At 36.8% G+C, this 15732-nt stretch overlaps 1 long non-coding RNA gene across 1 annotated transcript in view; it reads right to left on the bottom strand.

The window, feature by feature from the left end:
- The window catches only part of LOC129492827 (uncharacterized), a 44815-nt gene extending 29306 nt beyond the window's left edge, over positions 1 to 15509 (bottom strand). Inside the window, exon 1 of the long non-coding RNA XR_008660962.1 lies at positions 15420 to 15509. This is a non-coding gene — a long non-coding RNA (uncharacterized lncRNA). The remainder of the gene's footprint in view (positions 1 to 15419) is intronic.
- Between the last annotated feature and the right edge of the window lie 223 nt (positions 15510 to 15732).

Raw genomic sequence — 15732 nt, 5'->3', positions numbered from 1 at the left:
CTTTAAGATCCTGCCAGTGTTAAGAAAGAAGCAAAATACTTGTTATACCGGTACTCTTTTACATTCTGTCTTTCATCACCAATCCAGAAAAACTTGCACCCATGTTCTATATCCTTCTTTTAAAGAGACTATTAACAAATATCCTTGTTCCTGATCCAAATTTAACATAAATGAGTTTTCTCATCTACAAGGAAAAATCATTGTCAAGTGCCTTATTTCCCCTAAATGGTATCTGTATCTCTAATAGTCCAATGTTCTAGAAAGCCCACCTTCCAAAGGTACTATAGCACTCTTAGTGTTTCTTTATTCCTGAGTTAAATAAATGCAGTTATATTAACACATCCGTCTTTCTTAGACAACTTATTTTGTCTGTGTTATGAAGGTGAATCTAATATAGAATTGTTTTATTCACTTCATTTGTTTAACTTATTTGAGCTTCTACAAAATAGCAAACACTGTTTAAGATACTGAAATACCGTTCTCAAGGAGCATGCAAACCAGTGGAGAGGGACATGAAAAAGGCACACATTACAAACAATATAGCAGAAGCTAGTAGGAACAAAATACTGGAAGTGGTGAAGGTAATGGCTTATTGTGGGCACAGGGATCATAGTAACTTCCACTGTGTACTTACAGTTGGTAAGAAAATTTTATAGAATAAGGGACATGCAAAGTGGACCCTGATGCATAAGTAGAAATTTTCAAGGCAACTAAAAATGGGAAAGACATTCCAAGCAGAAGGATTAATATATACAAAGGAAGAATGCTATGAAAATTGTTTTCAGGAAATGGTGCACAGTTCATTGGAGATAGGGCAAAGGATGTGCATAGGAGGTGGTGAAGTGGATTTGAGAGACATCCTCTCAGAAGGTAAGCCAGAGACGCAGAGGAAGCTAGAATTTGAAATATCTTCTTGCCCCCACCTGCACAAATGATTTGTTTTTGTCCTGTAAGCTACTATTATTATTTAAAATTTTTGCACTTATTAAATAGCCTTCCCTCTCCCTTCTTTATGGACTTACTTCTTTAACACCATAAATATTAATTTTTCAAATAAATTATTAATTTTAGAAAATTATACTGTCTCAGTAACAGGACTTTACCTACTAACCCTAGGTTCTGATCTCAGTACTGAACTATCTAAATCCCTCTGATCTTTCCCAGAAGTTGGACATCCTTGCTGTACTTGCAGCCAAAATTACTGGCTTGCTGGTAATGCCTTAAAGGCCAGGGATTCAGGGAATCAACTGCATTCTATCAGTCACATACATTGTATAGAATCAATTTTACCAAAGTTACATTACATTGGATAAATCTAGGAGTAGAAAAACATCAACTCTGAAAAATATAGACTAGAAATAAAGAGTTTTAAAGTCCTAGGTATACCACAATTCCCTAAACAGATTCTGAACTTTCAGCTTCAAAACAGTAATTCTTAACCTGTTCTGCTACCTCTACAAGCTACTGTGGGTGTTCTCTTTGGCATCATAAAAGCTATATTTCCTGAATTGGTTAAAGCTGTTTCCTGGGTATCCTCTTTGATGAATACAAGCATGTTTAGACTCAAAAAAATTCTAAGTCAATAATCTGTCATAACAGTACCCTTATTCAGACTCCTACATGAATTTTATTAAAAGAAAGAAAAACTAAATTGCATGAATTCATTAAAACTATTCAGTACACTATAATTATAGGATTACTCAAGTGCTTCCTTTGAACAGCTGTGGTCTTTAAAATTAATACCCACACACGCTGCACGTGCACATACACTTTCACACACACACGTACCTTGTTTGTTAACACCTCTTCCAGAAATGAATCTAATGGGAGATTTAGGGGAATTTAAAACAATAAGGAGAAGAGAATTGGGGGTAGAATAGTGACATGAGCAAAGATGATTTCCCACTACCCTCTCGAGGTATGGAAGGTCTATGGAAATGAAAATTAAAATAGGGAAAAACTTCCACCCATCTGGAAATTAGAAAAGATGCCATCAAAAATCAGAAGCTTTGGTGAATTTCTTCAAGATAGAGTCCAGACAGGACTGGACTAAGAGAGACCTAGAGACATGCAAAAATTGAATTTACCTAGGAAATAAGTGTGGGAGAATCTGAACAAATCCCACATGGTTCCATTCACACAGAGTTGGGGGCACAGGGAGAGAAAGGAGGTCGGGGTACACCAGATGGCCACGCCAAGCAGCATCTCGGTTTATGGAGTTTCTATTCTACAGTCAGCAATCAGAGAAAGAAATATCAGCAAGTGGGGACTTTCTTGAAGAACAGATTGCTGTCCCAAAGAGGAAACTTAATTGATAAAACTTCTTCATGGAATGAGCAGCTACAAGAAACTATCATCATAGTTGGCAGTGGCATACCTAGCACATTTGATAACCCGAGTAGATAAATTTTAAACCACCTTTCTCTGTATGGCAAAAATAATAATCATGTAATTATCAGTAATAATTATTATTTTACTTATTATTTTTAGTTTTAAAACAGTTAACATTAAATGGAATAAAGTTTTATTTTAAAAAATATTTAAATGCAGGAAAATATTTTATTCATGAACTAAATTTTATGCTTACTGGAAAAATATGATTACCTTGCCATTCTCATTCTGTTTCACTCCTTTCTATTTTAAACACAAATAAAAACTCCAGGTGATCACATAGGAAAACTGACAAATAACTATAGATCTGATTATTAATTTTTACAATCACTATTCAAATGCAGGATTGAAGACTCAAGCTATACCTTAAGTCACCATTATTACAATTGTTAGCACATGATGATAATAAAAAGCAAACTGACTTTTAGTTGGGTTTATTATTGTTTTTAAAGTCTCTTCAGACAATGCACTCCCTTATTACCTGAACTCTAAGCTCTGATAAAGAGAATGAACAGTAGATTGGATTCTGCCTAAGGTTATTTTACTGTAGTAGAATGTAAACTCAGGAAATCAACCCAGAACTCAAACAAGTAAGACTAAAAGATGAAAATAATGCAGTGAAATATGTTAGATGTGGAAGACTCAGAGAATTCAACCTATAATAGGCATTCCAGGAAAAAGAAAAACAATTTTTAAGAAATCACAAAATTAATTTAAAAAATTTATTTTTAAAAAATGTTTAAGCTGAAGACCTAAATCTTTATCAAAGGGATTTGGCAAATATAAAATGTAAATAATGAAAAGTGACGACATTGTAATATATCCTAGTTATGACCCTTACATTTCATAGGGGGCTGGGAGGCATCCAATTACCATATAGAAAAGCAGATCACTTTCAAACGAAAACAAAATTCAAGTTTGATTTAGATATCTCCTTCCCAACACTGATGCCAGTAAACAATCAAGCCATAGCTATGGAGTTTTGAGAAGAAAAAAAAAAAAGTTAAACCCAAGATTTATTTCTCCATCTTTGATTCTGTTCATGTGAAAATGCAATAGAAAGGCATTTTAGTCATTAAGTGGTCAAAAAAGAAATTCATGTACCCATTCTGTAAACAATTAGATATTGTTTCAACTCACAAAGGGATAAATAAGAATCACAACAGAGCAAGAATGAAAAGTGATTGTTAATAATACACTAAGAAGTGGTAAGGCGGAGGAGAAGGAAAAAAAAGTAAGGCTTAATTTTCATCTAACCTAACTTCTAATTACAGCTTCACTCTTCACACTGAATATTAGGCAGAAACAGTGAGTCCAAATATTTTTAAATGTCAAATGTAACCACTATTAAAAAAGTACAGCACATGTAACTTCCAAATCATGGAAGTGAAAAGGGTAGGGTAAAATAACAAGTAACCATCGAAAACGATGTGATGGTAAGAAGCCCAAATACATCAGATACAGTGATTAATATAAGTAGATTATGCTTCCTATTAAAACGTAAAGAATGCCAGGCTAAGTTAAACAAACAAACAAAAAAATCCCAAATATATGTAATTCAAATATAGGTGAGATTACACTCTCCTATAAAATTAAAACAAACAAACACTCTTTGTATTATCCCATATTTTACAAGATCAATGCTCTGGCGTGGTGTATACCTATAGTTACTGCTGGGCTCACAGTTTTTTCATTTCTGAACTCAGAATCTCACTTTCATCTGACCTCCAGCCTCTCCATCTTCTGCTCTTGTTCTTTTTCTGAATTTCCCCATTCCCATCCTCACAGACAAGCAGTGGTAGGGGTTGCAGTCATCACTGAAGCTTGGGTACCATGGAAAGTGCTGTGTCACCCTGTTGTATGTCCTTCTTTCATCAAAACTTCCTGCCAATCTCCAGCCCTCTCAGAATTCCAAGAACTCCTTAACCACTGTGCTTGTAGAAAACTCAACAACCCTGCTTTCTTAAGAAAAGTAGTTTATCTAGCTTTTGAGCCACAAATAGGCTTCCATCCTATCTTTGCTCTTCCAAAGTCAATAATATCACTACTCAAACAACCCTTGTACTCTTGGTCTCATCTTTTAGAGGCCCAGAAGAATAGGCTTTGAAATTTCACAATTCATTTTCCCTCTTCTATGAAATTATGCAAATGCAAGTGAGCTAGATATTTTCTTTTTTCAGGAATATAAATTATGCTAACACCTGTTACCATATCTTCCCCTAGTTCCTCAAGACAGATGCTGTTTAAGTCAATTTGGATCTTAAATTATACTATTTTCCTCTATTATAAAAATGCTGTTTGTATAAGAAGTATCTAAAATAAAATTAGGTAAAAGATTTGAAGTAAAAGAATGTGCAAAAAACTGATCAGAAAAAATGTAAATAAAAGAAAACAGTGATAGTAAATATCAGCCTAAGAAGAAACAAATCCAGGGAAAAACATCATATCAGAAATTCATCATTTTATATTATTAATAGGTAGAGTTTTCAATACATACACAAGACTCATTGACCTTATGTGCCCCATAATAAAATATCAACATAAATGTAGTTAAACAGACAGAAATACAAGAAATTTTCAAAACCCATTTATGGGGAAGACCAATATATCTCTAGTGCATCTCTCTAGCTTTTTAAAAAATAGAAAAACTATTTGCTAATTCTATAAAAATGTATTTTTAAAGCATTTATAAAGAACTTATGAGAAAAACCTCATTAAATTAAAATAGAAATCATTTAATGTCGAAATTATAACACAATAAATTTAGAAACTGGTATAATTCTAATAAAAATCTTAGGAATTCTTTTTTGGATTTTTTGGTATGATTTTCAGTATGTCTAGAAGAATAAATGATTGACAAAAATACAAGAAAATATTTTATACATATATTATTGAGGGAAATATGCTGTGCTTGATATAGAAATATAGAAGAATAATTCTTAAAATATAATGGTGCTGTCATAAATATAGAATATGTGGAATATAAATCAAAGCTCCAAAACCCAACTATCCATATATACATATGAAAATGTTATTTCACATCAGAGAGGAGAGGATGGACTGATATTCAATAAAGTGTCTTAACGGATTCATTATTTCACACTCAAAGATATATTTCCAAGTAAGTGTAACATTGAATTTAAAGAAGAAAATGCTAGAAGAAGATGTAAGGAATGTAATTACACTGTTGATTTTTGGAAACTATTAAAGATAGGATAGAATAGCATTAAATTCAAAGATTTATTTTTAACTCCAAGTTTCAGAAGCAAAATCAGTAGAATCTGTAGGCAAATGATAAGCTTCCTAAAAGTATCTCAAGGATATAACAAACAGAAGGTAACAGTACGTTTAACATACAAAGATTTTTACGACTACGCACATGCACTCCAGTTAAAAAGAGAGAAAAGATTGTTAAAGGACATTAAGAGGTTGACTATAAGAACAGAAATAAAAATGGTACATACAAAAAAATGCTCAACCCCACTTCTAGTCAAAGCGATGTAAATTAAAACAACAATCAGATACAACAATTGCTTTGTCAAATTACCCAAGTTTTTTGTTTGTATGTTTTTGTGTTGTTTTGTTTTAAGATAAATTCTAATGTTGGCACTGCTGTTGAGAAATGTCTGCTCTCTCACATTGCTGGATGGATTGCCTATAGTAACAATTTTCTACAGTGAAATTTCCTATGTATTAAAAGCCTTATATTTTTTTCCATACAGTTTGACTTAATAGTTCCATTCGAAAGTACAAATAATCAAGTGTAAAAGAGAAAAATAGGAAACAGCCTAAAAAACTAAAAATAGGGAATTGTTTAAATAAATGATAAGCAAATGTAAAATTTGCTTATATTGTAAATATTGTATATCTTGCTTAAATGTAAAATTTGCTTAATATGATAACATGATAAGTAAATATAAAATTTGTAATATAAAAGCATATTGATTAGTGACAAATGAAAATGTTCAGGATTCATTTCATACTGAAAAAATATTTACAAAATGATCTGATTTGTCAAAACAAAAATAAAGCAGCATACCAACGGCAAGACTTTGGAAGTGTGTCTCCTTGGAGGATAGTAATATTTTATTACTGACATTTAGAATTGTAGGCTTATGGTGTTTAATAAAAGCAAATTCACTAATGGTTTTATTATTGCTCTTAAATTCTCCACAGACACTGGATCCCTGAGAGCCTGAACTGTTGGGAGGCCTCTTCTACCATCCCACCACTAAGGTGTGGCTCTGAAAATGTATTTCTGTGACTACTGGGCAGGAAAGATTTTAAAATGTTAACAGTATTTATTTCTATGGAATTATAGGAGTTATCTTTTTGCACCTTTCTGTATTTTCAATCTTTTTTTTCAATGAATGTGCATTTATTTTTAAACACAAGAAATGTCTATTTTAATTTTAAGAGAGTCAAAAGCTATTATGACTAAAGTTTTGATCATAGAGACACACACACACAAAAAGAGAATTCATAAAGATATTCTTTCCTCTTCAAATCCAGAGTTTCATGCAAAACACACTTCCTGACTGAGTGGCAACCTTCTCTCTTCCTTGAGTTTCTGTGAGTTAGTCCTGCTCATCTCTGCCCCATTCTGATTGTACATCCCAGCCCTACTCTAGCCCCACCCCAAAATTTTTGTCCTTCCTGCCAAAACTACCTAACATGCTTATTTCCTTTTTTTAATTAACATATTTTTTTCTTAAATTTTTTTTATTTCAGTAGCTTTTAGGGTACACGTGGCTTTTGGTTGCATGGATTTACCACCAGCAATGCCATCCTAAAAGTCTCAAACAGCCTAATTTTGCAAAGTGATATGGCTGACAGTAAAGGAGAGAGAGGTCTAAAGAACAGGTGGAATGGAATGGTATTAAATTGCCAATGACAGCCATTCAGCCCCTTTGTCCTACTATTGATTGGGCCTTTTACCCCTATTGACAAGAAGAGCATTAGGACTCATTCCCGCTTGCTGTATGGCTCACACTGTCTTTTTTCTTTTTTTTCTTTTGAGGCACTATTAAACCTGGGTTCAATATACAATAATTTCTTAAATTACAAAGATTACATTCTTGAAGAAAAATTATGGCTTTCAAGAAGGTAAAATTTGCAGAAACTTCCAAAACAAACAAGATGTATAAAAACTAAAACTATTCCATGACGTCAAAATCTGTTGAGGAAAACCTGGCTGCTGCATTCACATCCGCAAAGGCAGAATCTCTCCCTTGTCTTCTGTTACGCATACAGTCCCTCTTTTTAAAATGTTTTTAACATCTCTGTTACTGTAGTAGTCCATTCTTGCATTGCCATTCAGAAATAACAGAGGCTGGGTAATTTATAAAGAAAAGGGGTTTAATTGGCTCAGGGTTCTGCAGGCTGCACAGGAAGCATAGCAGCTTGCATCTGCTCACCTTCTGGGGAGGGCTCAGAAAACCTATAGTCATGGAGGAAGGTATAGTGGGAGCGAGCACCTTATATGTCTGGAACAGGAGGAAGAGAGAGAGATCTGGTTAAACAACCAGATCTCACAATCACTCACTCACTCACTATCACCAGAACAGCACGTAGGGAATGATGCTAATACATTCATGAGAACTCCAGCCCCATGATCCAATCACCTCCCACCAGGCCCAACTCCAACACTGGGGATTACAATTCAACATGAGACTTCATGGGGATACAGATCCAAACCCTATCAGTTACCATCTTCTAATTTAGTCTTTTGGGTGTACCTTCTCTCCAGATGCATCTATGAAAGTCTCAGCAAAACATACTATGACTGTGTGGAGGCTACCCAGCTTGTCCAAGGGATGGACACCCAATCCCACCTCACGACACTTGTCCACATAACCTGGAGGATATAAGAACAAATTTTGTCATGTTAAGGGAGCTGAAGAGAAATACATACATGCAAAAAGGCAAAGCTTTTAATAAAACAGTCTTGTCTCTTTTCAATCTGCAACCAAACCCACCTTCCTACAATGTGCCTACCGGAAGTAAAATTCAAAGTATAGCTAATACATTATAGATTCTTTCCATCACTTCATGGTAGATGTGGACTTGCCTTTTAAAATATACGTTGCAAATAATTAAGAATGGACTATTCTAATAGAGGTAAAGCAAGCAAAATGTTCTGTGAGAAAAATTATTTATCTTTTATTTCAGAATGTGTTTTGGTTCTCACATTTGAAAATGAATTATCTGGAAATTCACTTCAAACTGAAGCGCTGTGGTGAGAACCAGAACACTAGGGAACTAGTTTGGGATCTACCACTGAGTAATCTCTGCGAGTTATTGACCCTTTGCAGCCTCCATCTCCTCTAAGGGAAAGCAAAGGGTGAGAGCAGAGACTGAATCTAGGGCCCCTTACAGCAGAACAAATCAAAGCTTCTCTCAGTGTGTCTTTAAATAATAAAATCTTGCTGTGAAGAATTGCTGTCTAGATCCCACTGCACAGCTTCGCCTTATAACTCATTCCAAACTGGAAATAGCTTTTCTCTCAGGCTCATGAGGAACTTAGCTTAAAGCAGACACGCACGATCTCATTGACATTCGTTAAATGTAGTCTCCAACATGTTTTCTTTATAAGTAAAAGCTACATATGATATAAAGAAAAAAATACAGAGATAAACCAAATTAAATAAGTGAGGCTGTTCTGAAAGACATAGGATTCCACCATTTCATTCCCAGCCCTATCTCCTCAGCCATTAAGGTTTCTAAGCTGCTTAAAATCCAGTTGCCACTTCCTTTCTGGGAAATCTAGCAAGAGATAGCTGAGCGTGTCAAGATCGGAGGCTCTAGCTATCGACAGGATTTGGGAGGCTGGATCTTGCAAGTCTGACTAGATTTCCAACGACGCGGCCGTGGGCCAACTCTAAGAATTGCAGGCACATATCCAGGCAATTAGTGATTGCACTTACGGACCAAAACATCCGAGCAACTTGATTGGAGCCTTTCTCTGTGTGTGTGATCCCTCTTGGTTGATTAATGAGTGAATATGCCCTCATTTATCCTCTTTGAGTATGCAGCTGTGGAGACAGAGTACATAGGCATATCCTGTCTTAGCAAAGTGCTTTTCTTTCTCTTCAGCTGCTTCTCCATCCCAATCCTAAAATGGTATCTCCGCTGAGGAGCCTGATGCCTAACTTCTAACAGAGTACAAGGTTGAAGGACTCCATTTTAACTCTTATTTTGCTTAATGTCACCCCAAAGTTGGAAACATTTCAAAAGTACACTTCTCAATAGGGCAACTTTGTTTCTAAATAACATGCTCATTTAACAAGATACAGTTTACTTTGGCTGCCATTTCAAAATCCCCTGCCCAGGCCTCATGCCTGTGGTCACTTGTCTTTGGATGTCTTACAAATGGCCTCCTGCTTGAGGTATTTGGGAGAGTATCTCTTGAATCACTATGTATTAAAGTTTATCTAAATATACTAAATTATATATTTCAAATTAAAATGAATGTTTTCAAATGCATACATACAACAAGGTGATATGTTTACAAAACAAGGTCAAATTTAGTTACAGGTGTGATGGAAACTGTACATACCCTTATTAGAAAGGTCTATAATGTTAAATGGGGAAATTCATGCTTGAATATGAAAGGCCTCCATTTGTAGCTTGTATCAATGACCACTTTTTAAATCATGCAAAATAACAACTTACAATACGAAGAGACAGTCTGTGGGTATTGCCTACAATTCGTTGGATAGATCCTATTGCCACTCACCAATTGATCATTTCAAGTGTTCCAAAGTTTATTGAATTTCTGTAGTTGGAGGATTTTTTAATTTTCAAAAAATTAGACCATTGCAACCCACCTTGAGATTGCAACCATTCACCCTGAAAAGTACTCATCCAGAATTCAGAATCCTGAATCAAAAAAAAGAAAAATGTAGCTTTAGAACTGAGATCTTGCTGTTCTTAATAATGTTCTTATATGCCAAAGCAGCTTATAAAATAACTATTAAAAAGATAATTTTCATTCACATCCTGAGTATTGTACATGCTCTCACATCACATTCTAAATCTGACTTGTTAGTCAATGTGTGATTCTCAAATTCTAAGAGAGCAAGAGAAATGAGATTAGTAAAGCAAAACATCCCTCAACAATTTATAAAGAAATACACCAAGTGAATCATTCTTATTACTAATGTTTTGTACTGTTCCACAAGGCTAGAAATGGTGGCCATGTGACTCACAAGATGGGTACAAGAGGAAACCTCTGTAAGATTTTCAAAGTAGCTGTAAAATGGAAAGTAAATTTAATATGGTTTCTCAAATGTAACGTTGAAAGTGTAAAGAATGCCATTTAGTCAAAATCACTGTCATCTTTCGCAGTCTCCTACCTGTCCCTGCTTCTTCTCTTTCAATGTTTCCAAGGATCTAGCTTTCACCGATTTCCCATCTGAAACCTAAAACCAAAAGCTCTAGAAATAAACTATTTGTTGCACAGTGAAATTTGAGAACCATTTATTTATAGGAAATATCTGAAGTTCTTCCAGTGAATAATAAAGTGTTTCCTTGATCTTAAATGTGCTTACTGCATGCAACAGTAGTGACTCCAAATATAATTGCTACAGAGCTGAATTTGAGCATATACATTATCTTATCTCCAAAATATGGTTCCCTTGAGAGATTTGGTCAAACTTTTCTTTGTGTTGTTTGTTTGTTTGTTTGTTTGTTTTCGAGACAGAGTCTCACTCTGTCACCTGGGCTGGAGTGCAGTGGTGGGATCTTGGATCACTGCAACCTCTGCCTCTGGGATTCAAGTGATTGTCCTGCCTCAGCATCCCAAGTAGCTGGGATTACAGGTGCGTGACACCATGCCCAGATAATTTTTTTTTTTTTTCTTTTTGAGAGGGAGTCTCACTCTGTTGCCCAGGCTGGAGTGCAGAGGCGTGATCTCCACTCGCTGCAAGCTCCAGCCCCAGGGTTCATGCCATTCTCCTGCCTCAGCCTCCCAAGTAGCTGGGACTACAGGTGCCCACCACCACGCCCGACTAATTTTTTTTTGTATTTTTAGTAGAGACGGGGTTTCACCATGTTTGCCAGGATGGTCTCAATCTCCTGACCTCGTGATCTGCCCACCTCGGCCTCCCAAAGTGCTGGGATTACAGGCATAAGCCACCACACCTGGCCGTCAAACTTAATATCACTACTTACGACAATAAATTGCAGAATAAACTCATTGAGTAAAAAATGACAACCACCCTGACAATAAAATGGCTAATACTCATTGAAGCACATACTATAAACCAGGCATAGTTATAAGTGTCTTACATTTATGACATCATTTAATCTTCACAATCACCTTAACATTTTTCATTTTACAAATAAAGAAACTGAGACCCAGAGGGGGCAATTTGTAAATAGTTTCAAGGCTACTAAAAGGGATGATCATTTTCTCTGGAATACGTTTTCTTGACACTAAGTGATGATAAAATTATTAAGAGAAAATAAAATATACATGTAAGGTTTACAAAGATTCTCCCTCTCTCTCTCTCTCTCTCTCTCTGTCTCTCTCTCCCCCCCTCCCATCTTTCCTTACAGGCTAAATTGGTTCTGAGTACACAGACATGGCCTCAGCCCTGGTGAGAAAGTCACTTTTTATATATGACACTCACGGTTCCTTTTCAGGCTGAGCAGACAGACTTGAGCTAAAGAGCCTGCTCCTCAGAAAATCATGAGCCATTTTCACCACCACAGTGTCAGTAGAGAGGAGAAAGTGCCTCTCCACACCACCCTTGACTTCCAAGGCTGTCTTGTGGATGGTCTCTTGGATGCCTCTTCTGCCTTCAAAGCCCTGTTATACTAGGCTTTCGCATTCACAGTGAATGTCTTCCACTTTGCTAATGTCTCCAGAAACACAATATAAATCACCTGTTATCTGAAGGTCAATCTGGTTGACCAAGTCCCAGATCAACTAAACAAAGCCTGTTCCTTCAGCAAGTTTTCCAATAGCTGGTCCCCAGTAGAAGACACTGCTGACATCTGTGAATATCACCTTAACAGGGTGACTGTGGCATTCTAGGTCATTCCAGAAGGCTACCCCACAGTGGCACAAGTCTGCTTCTAGCAACTGCAGGCGCAAGACAAAAGAAGCATACCTCACTACGGGGCCACTGATTTTCCTAGAAAAGGCTGGTGACCACAATACGGAAAGGTGGACCTTTTCTGCCCATACCCTTGCAGTGTTGGGCTGAGGCCTGGCCATGGAGGTGTTCCCAATTCTGGCTGCAGTTGTTGTGGGTCTTGCCTGAAGGCATCAACTGGCTTCCCACCCCTTGATATGGCCTGTGTCTGTTTCCCAATAAAAGCAAACAGTGAAAAAACAAACAAACAAACAAAAAACAACTCGCAATGACCTGCAAGTGAGCACAGAACACTCACATATGAAAATACCCCATACTAAACTGAACAAAGTCTCATTTCTATTCTTCCTGCCTCTTCCTTTGATAATAAAATCATTTAAATTTTGCAATTTCCCACCCACAGACTTATACCTTATGTTTAGTGGCTTATTTTACATTTGGTGTTACACTATTGAATCAGTAAAAGAGATTTGTTTTTTTTTTCCTTTTCAGTGATCAAGCAAAAAAATTGTATTGCAACAAAACATAATAAAAAATTAATCTGGTCACTTCACAAATTGTTGGCTCTGTGGCCATTTAAAAAATTAATTATTAGAAATCTGTAACATGTACTTCTCTGAGTAACTGATGTCTGAGCATCACTAATACTCTGCTTATTCACTTCCCCTGCTATCAAAGAAATGTTATATTTATGCACATATGTAGTTGTCTTTTCTGGCAGTGTATTTGTGTATATGCATACACATCACCTGTAACCCGAACAAAAGGTTTTTACTAATATATTTAGGATAAACACTGATATTTTCAAGACTGAAAGACACATTCCAAAAGAATAAAATTAGGAGGGTGAATTTTTTTTCAGATAACATTGCATAATTTATATTTTAAAATATTGAACAAATGAGAAAGAATGACCCTGCAACCTGGCTGTAGACTTAATTATTAAATGGTAATAGCCATGGAATGGTGGGAAAGCCAATTACTATAAATGCTAGCTGCAATCTGACCTTGCACTAGAATTATTCCTTCTAAGCCCTTGTAAATATGACACTGCCTCTTGGAGTAAAAACTAGTCATGGACGATCTAAACCTCTTAAAGAAAAATTTTTATGATTCAAAAGCCCAAATAAAAATTTCACAAGTGCAAAGATAAGTTCTACCTTCTTTCAAGCTTCCAGACACAAGAGAAAACACACACACACACACACACACACACACCCCTCTCAATGCAAAATAAATAACATTTTCTACACTTTCTAGCTGTGAGGTGAGTGCTGTGGGAGGAAAGCACTAAATAATAAACACTTTCATAAGGGGTTTCTAAAAATGACCCCGATACAAGCAGTGAAAATCCACAGCTCAATGGAATACAAAAACTTGTTCACACAAGAAATCATCCTTCCTAGTCTCTTTTAAAGATACAAACTGATGAGATAATCTGTAAATTCAAATACCTACCACAAGGAATTTTTTTATGCTAAATTAGGGTTTACTCAGTATCTCCTCTAAACCAAACTATGCACAGACTCCAAGGGGTATGGGAGGCAATTTATTTTCTCTTTCTTCCTTTGTTTTTGAGCCAGAGTCTCACTCTGTTGCCCAGGCTGGAGTGCAATGGCGTGATCTAGGCTCACTGCAACCTCCAGCTTTTGGGTTCAAGCAATTATCCTGCCTCGGCCTCCCGGGTAGCTGGGATTACAGGCTTGCACCACCATGCCCAGCTAATTTTTGTATTTTTAGTAGAGACAGGGTTTCACCATGTTGGCCAGGCTGGTCTCTAACTCCTGACCTCAGGTGATCCACCCACCTCAGCCTCCCAAAGTGCTGGGATTACAGGCATGAGCCACCGCACCCAGCCCTCTTTTTCCTTTCAATAGTAACTATTGAGCACCTGCTAGACCCCAGGCACTCATCGAGGTGCTCAGGAGTTTGGTGGTGAAAGAAAGAGACACAATATATGTTCTACTGCTACCTAATAGACTGTATATTCTAGTAGAGCGAGTATATAGTAAACTAGATACACAGCAATGATAAGTGCCATAAAGAAATATAAAGCAAGAAAATGAACTAAGGAGTGTGAGGAGAAGCACACAGCAATTAGGCTGGGCATGGTGGCTCACGCATGTAATCCCAACACTCTGGGAGGCCAAGGTGGCTGGATCACCTGAGGTCAAGAGTTCAAGACCAGCCTGGCCAACATGGTGAAACCCCACCTCTACTAAAAATACAAAAAAATTAGCTGTGCATGGTAGCGGGTGTCTGCAATCCCAGCTACTCAGGAAGCTGAGGCAAGAGAGTCTCTTGAACCCAGGAGGTGGAGCTTGCAGTGAGCCAAGACTGCACCATTGCACTCCAGCCTGGGCAAGAGTGAGACTCCGTCTCAATAAATAAATAAATAAATAAAATAAGAATACATCAATTGTGGGTGACTGGGGAAGGGTGACAGGGAAGATAGCAAATGAGATAGAGGAGTAAACCCAAAGAACATCTTAGGAAAGATCATTCCAGGGAAAGGGAACAGCAAGAGCAAAGCCTCAAAGGCAGGAGGCTGCTCACTTACAAGAACAACATGAAAGCTGTGTGGCTGAAGTGGAGTGAGAGCCAGAGAGTAGTAGGTGACAAGAGCAGAGAGGTAAAAAGGGACAGATTAACTAGAGCCTCACTGTAGGTCATTGTGGCCTTTCATTTTTACTCCAAGTGAGAAGGGAGCCATTGTAGGAGTTTGGGCAGAGGGAAAGGTGCTCTAACTTAGGTTTTAAATATTCGTTCTCAGATTCATGAAGAAGACAGATATACAACTAATTACACTACTAAGAAATGAATTGCAGTCACTAGGATGTTATTAGACATAAACCCTGAGTGCTTACTATACACTAGGCCTTCTGGTGTTATTTCACAAAGGGGCACAGTTAACCTATTCCATACCTTAGTTGAGGAAATTGAGACTTGGTGACTTTAAGCAAGTAGTCCACTATCACACAGCAAGAGGTAGCAGAGCTGGACTTCAAACGCAAGAGCTCTGAATTCCTACTCCTAGGAAGGAAACTTCATGCTTTTTCCTTTCTCCAAGTTCCAGGAAACACAACAGAGGGACCAATTTGCTCTCACTGGAAAGCTGAAGAGGGCTCCACAGATAAGGTAACACTTGAACTGGGGCTTAAAGAAGGAGTCACTTTCCTGGAAGAGAAAGGGGGCAAAGGAATGAATGGTATGTTCAGGAAGGTGTTTTGTGTGGCTG

Source organism: Symphalangus syndactylus, chromosome 11, assembly GCF_028878055.3.
Source record: "Symphalangus syndactylus isolate Jambi chromosome 11, NHGRI_mSymSyn1-v2.1_pri, whole genome shotgun sequence".
Lineage (NCBI taxonomy): Eukaryota > Metazoa > Chordata > Mammalia > Primates > Hylobatidae > Symphalangus > Symphalangus syndactylus.
The sequence above is the reverse complement of the archived record's forward strand: the minus strand, read 5'-3'. Positions and strand labels throughout refer to the sequence as shown.